The 7,500-nt window shown below is 39.0% G+C and overlaps 1 protein-coding gene across 1 annotated transcript in view; it reads left to right on the top strand.

The window, feature by feature from the left end:
- The window catches only part of p2ry6 (pyrimidinergic receptor P2Y6), a 30,765-nt gene that overhangs the window by 721 nt on the left and 22,544 nt on the right, over positions 1-7,500 (top strand). The window lies entirely within an intron of this gene.

Here is a 7,500-nt window from a genome sequence, read left to right as displayed (position 1 = left end):
CACTTTGAGGTATTTTCATTTTACTTGAGTAGATTAAGCACTTTTACTTCTAATTTCAGAGGCAAATATCCACTGCAATTATTTGAAAACTTTAGTTACTAGTTAGTAGTTACTTTGTAGATTTTGATTATTATTACAAAACATACATTAACCACCCTATATACATTTAGGCCATTTGAAAATAGCAGATCTACAAGCTCACAATGCTTGGCGATGCGACACATTGTGAGTCTTGTAGATCTGCTATTTTCTAAATATTGTATCCATTTCATACATTTGAAAACTTGTGAAATGGGACATTGTGCAATGAGTACTTTCTACTTTCTACGTTAAGTAAATTGTATACCAATACTTTGTACTTTTACTCAAGTACATTTTGATTTCCGGACTTTTACTCGTAACAGAGTTGGGCTAGATTGCTAGAAGAATCACTTTTGGTTCATGGTGTTGTGGTTGTTTGTAAACCAAGAAGAGGATTTCCTGTTTAATTCCTCTTTATTCCCTTAGAATAACCCAGTATGTAGGTACTGTAACTTGTTATACATTTAGAAGATTAATGTTTATCTTATGTCAATGGAGATGAATAACTCTCCCCCAGCTTTGGCATCCTGTGGCGTTACTGTTTAGCCTATTATATAGTGAACAAAGTGAATGAGTCCCAGGCCAGCCTGTATTCTCATCCCACACCGTGACAGCAAGATCATTCATGATTGGTTTCTGGAGAGAAACTGGCCAACAATGTTTGTTGTGAATGGAACATGCATGACTGTTATACATATAGATCGTTGTAAAATTAATCATAAATCATTTAATGATACTTTAAAAAAAAATAGCCTAATTAATGACTTACCTGAATAAATAGGCTACTGTGAAAAGGTGGTTCTGTAACTAATGTAGGCCTATATAGGCTAATATTATTGTCTAGAAAATGCAATCATATCCCCTTGTAAAGGACCTAATAGTTAGTCAGTGAAGAAATAAACAAACTATATATAGCAAAGTAATGTACTTGCACTTATAATATAATATAAGAGATATCAATCTACGTGTTATTATGAAATAATTCTAAAACAAACAATGTGTTGTAACTTGTATATGAACTATAACACACACATAACGTACATAATGAAAGTATAACTTTCTTAATCATTTATCCAGTGGTAGTATATTTCACCAGGCTTTATGGGTGCTTGCTTTTCCAGGTAAAGTTTTTTTCTAGAATGATCTATAGGAGTAACACCTTTGCCTCGTCCAGTGAACGGTTGGAGGGAGCTTGCTTCAGTGGTGTGGGCACACACTGGGCACCCTGGCCAGTGTTTTGTTAGTCAGGATTCCATTCAGTCAGGCATGTGAGGTAGACTGTAGCCTCAGAGTCGGTACCCATGCGTTGTTTTTTGACTGAAACTAATATGGAACCCGCCTGATTCCATGTTAGCACCCCCTGTACCTTTGGACAGGAGTTCCCAAACGTTTCCATTTCCATGCCGAGGAGGACCCCCAAATAGCTATAGCCTCAGGTTCATGTGGCCCCCCCTTACTGAGAAATGGCTTTTACCCCCCACCCCATTTAAAAAAAAACCTTGACAATGCTGACAAAAACAAAAATGACATGCTGAAAATAGGGATGTCGCCCTTTGAACACCTGTGACTTTGTGAGAGAGAGAGAGAGAGAGAGAGAGAGAGAGAGAGAGAGAGAGAGAGAGAGAGAGAGAGAGGAGAGAGAGAGAGAGAGAGAGAGAGAGAGAGAGAGAGAGAGAGAGAGAGAGAGGAGAGAGAGAGAGAGAGAGAGAGAGAGAGAGAGAGAGAGAGAGAGAGAGAGAGAGAGAGAGAGAGAGAGAGAGAGAGAGAGAGAGAGAGAGAGAGAGAGAGAGAGAGGAGAGAGGAGAGAGAGAGAGAGACGTTCAAAAGCTAAGTGGCTGGAATGAATTGCACTAAATAAAAACATCCGTGGTGGACAAAACAAATGGACACTTAAGAATAATGACACGAATAAACCAGTCACGTAATGAGATGCTTTCTACCTCAGTGGTACCAGACAAATGTGTGGCTTCTTAAAATGACAGCACTCTTAAGGTAGCGTTCTCCAGTGAACTGTCTTTGTTTTGACTACAGTGATATTCATTAACCCCCTCTGGGCTGCGAACCCGTGACAAGTCACCACAGAGATGACATGACCTTATAGTTAATTTGCTCACATTCATGGAAAGTTATTGGACTGTGATTAGAACATGTTACATCATTCAGAGCTCCTCTGTGTTCAACAATGTAAGTGGCAAAAACATGACATAGTGTCACTAGCTACTACAACAAGCTACTAACTAGTACAGTAGCTGTGTAACTAGCCACTAACACTAGCTACTAACTAGTAGCTGTTTTCATTTAATTTCTCAAACCTTTTAATTTCAAAGACCCCAATAACTCTGAGAGCGGACGCATGAAACCGTTTGTATGCATGGTTCCATTTGTACGCTCTCAGAGTTACAGGCATATAAGTGTCCATTTGGAAGCCCCTCAAGGAACCCACTTTCAGAATCACTGCATTAGAGGTTACTACTCTTATGGCTCATTAGTGCCCCCTCTCCTAATAGTTAGGATGGGTGAATGCAGAGAGGGAATTTCGTGGATGTGCAAAATGTATAGTGCCACAAAATACCCCAAAGGAGTGGGGACTCAATTATTATTATTAAGTCTTACTCAAATCCAGGACTTGGACTCAAGTCTGACTTCAGTCAAATTAACCCTTGACTTGTGACTAGACTAAAGGCGGTTACACACCGGCGAATGTGCGAATATACGCAAAATTCGGACTCGTTCCGAATAATTAAAAGACGCTTTTTCGCTTCGCTTTTCCGCTTTTTCGCGCCATGTACGCTTGCATTGACTTTATAAGGTTTTTAAAAAAAGCGTATTATTCGCACGAAAAAATCGCCCCGGTGTGTAAGGACCTTTAGAGTCGAGTGTCTGTGACTTTGGACTTGAATCAAACTTGGATTTTTTTTTGTTTTATTATGGACTACTGCAAAAGCCAAACTATCCGAGAGCATTAAAGCATCAGTCTGCAGAAGGTCTCACTGATCTTTATTTCTGATTTCCCCCCCTTATATTGTTGCTGTGTTGGGTGTAAAAAAATAACCTCTGTTCCAAGGGATCCAATATACAGTAGTTATCATTATTAGTTTTTTCATTATTTTTACATTTATAAAACCTACACAGACTTAATCACTTTCCCTATTTTGGGAAGATCATTATAGGTGAACATAAAAAACCGAATGGTCATACAACCAACTTTAGATATAGGGCATGGTGTCTGGCCAACAGCGATGATATACTCTTAATTATCAGACATTTAGCACATGACCAAACATGTCAACAATGGACAGATTTATTGTCAGTCTTTCAAACAAACAACAACACCACACAGATTTTCAAGAGTTCCTCCTAAAACCTTGACATGTCTGGGCCTATTGTCTATTAACATGATGATTGGAATGAAATGGAACACACAGTGTACCCATGTCTGACGTCAGAACCGTGCCCCCTGGGCCACAAAGAACGCTTATGTTACCATTCAGAAATCCAGTTGAAGTTAACCACTTAAAAATAACTTGTGTTCCGGGCAATCTGTATGGCTTCATATCATTCATGATATTTTGTTATTTTTAATCAAATCTGTGATTTGTAGGCAGGCTTGTTTATACGGCCTTTGGATATATAGCCTAGCCAGTTCATGCTGTTTATTTATTGTTATTTTAGAACACAGTTCTTATATTAAGCAATGTAAAAGCCTAATATTAATAGTAATATCTCAAATGTATATAGCTATTCTCTAAGTGCCCAAAGACGCTTTAGCCTAAACGTCAATGAGATTTGTGAGTGGAAAAATGCCTGTGATGACAGGGGGCGTGGCTTTGATTTCAGGACTTAGGCACTGTATGCTCCAGTCACTTAGACTTAGAGAGAAAGTGAGCATAATGCAAGGCATCACAGCAACATACAGACTGTATATTCATTATTAATACACAAGGTGGAAAGTGGCCAATATTTTTGGCAGGCTGATACATCAGTCGGCCTCTAGACTTGACTACAACACTGAGCGCAATAAATGTCTTGACTGCTGCAGCCCGTGTTTACATTGCCTGTCATGGAAGCATAATTTAATGGTATATAAAACTTTTTTTTTAAAAACTGGTTAGTTTCTAACCACTTGAACCCTAATCTCTCAAGACAGATTCTGTGAACAGCAGAATCATCACCACTGCCTTAAACGTGTGGTGTTGTTAGTAAGAATAAACACAGAAGCAACCCGGGAGGAAGTGGACTATGAAAGGGGAGGAGCCATAACGAGTTCCTGTTTCTACACAAAAAAGGAGGTGGTGCTCCCAGAGGCAGAAACTCATTGTTTTCTATTTTTTTTTTTTACTGAATGGGTTCCCAGATTGCTTGAACCCTAGCGTTCTGGGGTTGGGGTATAAACATTTGGTATAGAGGTGAAACAGGAGGGGATGTAGCATAAGACCACTGGGGGACTGTGGTCAGCTAAAGTATAGGGCATAGCAGTGGCGGCCATTTTCTGGTTCCACTTCAAAATAGTCAATGCATTTTTCCCATTGACATTTCCAAAAATATTTATATCAATTATTTTAAGCCTAGAATCAAGCCATCCAGGGTCCTGGTGAATCACACCAGAAAAACATGTTTTATGGTCATGATTCACCAGGACCCTGGATGGCTTGATTCTAGGCTTAAATGAATTGATATCAATATTTTTGGAAATGTCAATGGGAAAAATGCATTGACTATTTTGAAGTGGAACCAGAAAATGGCCGCCACTGCTATGCCCTATATATATATGGGTTTTAAGTTGTTAAAACTGGTAGTATGGGGATTGCATTTAGAACCAAGTACACAGCATGTGCCCTTCAACAGTGTAGCAATCTATTTATGGTGCAGCAGATTGATTTACAGTGTCTTCTGATGATGTGGACAGCCTGTCCTCTGCTGGTATTTATGACTAACGTTTGATCAGGGAACGCTTGATGATTGATCAGTGTGTCAACTGTGTCATGTTTTTTATTACAATGTAGGCATTTGGCATGTTGAGCAGAAATGTTGATGTTGAGCAGAAAAGTAGCGAAAACAGCAGATCTACAAGCTTGTAGGGATGGGTATTGGCAACAATCTCACGATACGATACGTATCACGATACTTGGGTCACGATACGATTATATTGCGATACGCATCACGATACTTGGGTCGTATCACGATATTGCGATATATTGCGATATATTGCGATATATTGTGATATATTGCGATATATTGCGATATATTGCGATATATACATATATCACAACTACATATTGTTTATATATACACTACATATTGAGTAGCTGCAGATCTGTGATAGGTTCTTTGAATGTTTTTCATAAAGCCTGTATCTGAAAAAGCAAAAAAAAAAAAAAAAAAAAAAAAAAAACTTTTTTTTTTTTTTTTTTTTTAATCGCGATATTGATACTGGAGTATCGATACAGTATCGCGAAATAAAATATCGCGATATATCGTGATATCGATAATATTGCCCATCCCTACAAGCTTGTGAAGTGAAAGTGGTTAAGTGTGTCCGTGGGTTTTATAAATATTGAACCAATAAAAGGTATTAACCTGGAACGCATCTGTGTCACTTTTAGATTTCTTTTGGCTATTCAAAAATAGCAGATATACAAGCTCATAGCGCGGCACCGAGTGCCGCGCTATGAACTTGTAGATCTGCTATTTTTGAAGAAAAAAAAAATCTAAAAACTGTTACGATTTAGATTTTTTTTAAAGAATCACCTCAGGTCTTAAAGGGTTAACAAGAGCTTGTGACTAAATTATAACTACACTGGATCCATTGGAACACAGGTTCTTTTTTTATTTGTTTTCCCTGAAAAGTAACCATTTTGGACATACCGAAATAGGCGATATTGATCAATAGAAAAACCAAAACGCCAGGAGTGGCATGGTGGCCCTGGCCTGTTACAGAGATCACGCGTGTGTTCCTGGCAGCGGTGAGACTGGTTTGGCTGGATGCTCCAACACATAAACCTTATGACAGGCTAGCAGATGTTTTGACAGTTAAGCACAGCTGCAGGTCATTACTCACATTGTGAGTGAGGGACAGGAACCTGCTCACAACGACTGAAGTGGAGAGAAAGTGGGGGAATAAGTGTAGTAGGGGTGAAACAGTTAATAGAACTAATCGATTTAATCAATTATAGAACAAATAGCAGATGTACAAGCTCACAACATGTTGTGATACGAAGTTGTGAGCCTGCAGATCAGCTATTTTCTCGAATTGTTAAATGACAAAATAATTTATAAAGGAGGGCGTAAGTGGTTAATCGGACAATTATAAAGAAAACAAAGGAGGGGAAAAAAACTTCATTGCTAAGATAATTGATAGTTGCAGCTCTAGAATGAGTACAGAACAACATTTACTGTAGTGTTCCTGTGATATTGTATGTAATGTACAAGTAAGACGCGCGAACGCTGGAAGCGAACGCAGCTCGAAAATATTGTGTATTTACGGACGTGTGTGTGTGTGTGTGTGTGTGTGTGTGTGTGTGTGTGTGTGTGTGTGTGTGTGTGTGTGTGTGTGTGTGTGTGTGTGTGTGTGTGTGTGTGTGTGTGTGTGTGTGTGTGTGTGTGTGTGTGTGTGTGTGTGTGTGTGTGTGTGTGTGTGTGTGTGTAGCTGCACTCTGGCGCACTCTGTCGGCCGCACCCAGGCAGTGCACTGCACACAGACAGACGGACACACAAGCCGAGCAGAGTTTCATAGTAGGCTCCACTTGGGCGCGCCTCCTTCCGCGTTCGCAATCACCAACTATTAGTAGAGGGAACAGTACTGTGTAAATTATTCCATATCTCAATAGCTCTGTGTCACTGTGTGAGACCTTGTGGTGTCACCAAAGCGGCATTAATTTATCCTTTGGGGCCACAGACCCATGACATCACCGCAGTGCCATGACACCACAGCCACCGCAATGCTGAGTGCTACTTATCAGTCTGAGGCTTCTGGACTAAATAGTCGGAGCAACCTGCAGAAGCTCGTGTTTTTGTCAACATGTTTTTATACAAACAGTAACAACCATTTATGAACACCAGAATGAGTAGAAAACAATGCATGAGCACTAGACAATAATAGAATGATTGAAAACAATGCATGAGCACTAGACAATTATTAGAATGAGTAGAAAACAATGTATGAGCACTAGACAATAATAGAATGAGTAGAAAACTATGTATGAAAACAACATATGAGCAGTAGACAATAATAGAATGACTAGAATACATGTAGTGTCCTTGAGATGTCACTAGTCAAGTAGATTTATAACTAAAAAGCTTGTAGATCTGCTATTTTTTTTAAAATCGTGTTTTTTTTTTTGCAAATCTTTGAATATATATCTATAAAGCAATTGTTTTTACTCAAATCTTTGCTTCTGGGGGTCCCTGGAAAAAATGTTT

Source organism: Gymnoscopelus braueri, assembly GCF_963280865.1.
Source record: "Gymnoscopelus braueri genome assembly, chromosome: 5".
Lineage (NCBI taxonomy): Eukaryota > Metazoa > Chordata > Actinopteri > Myctophiformes > Myctophidae > Gymnoscopelus > Gymnoscopelus braueri.
Note: the sequence above shows the minus strand (reverse complement) of the source record. Positions and strands in the feature narration are given on the sequence as shown.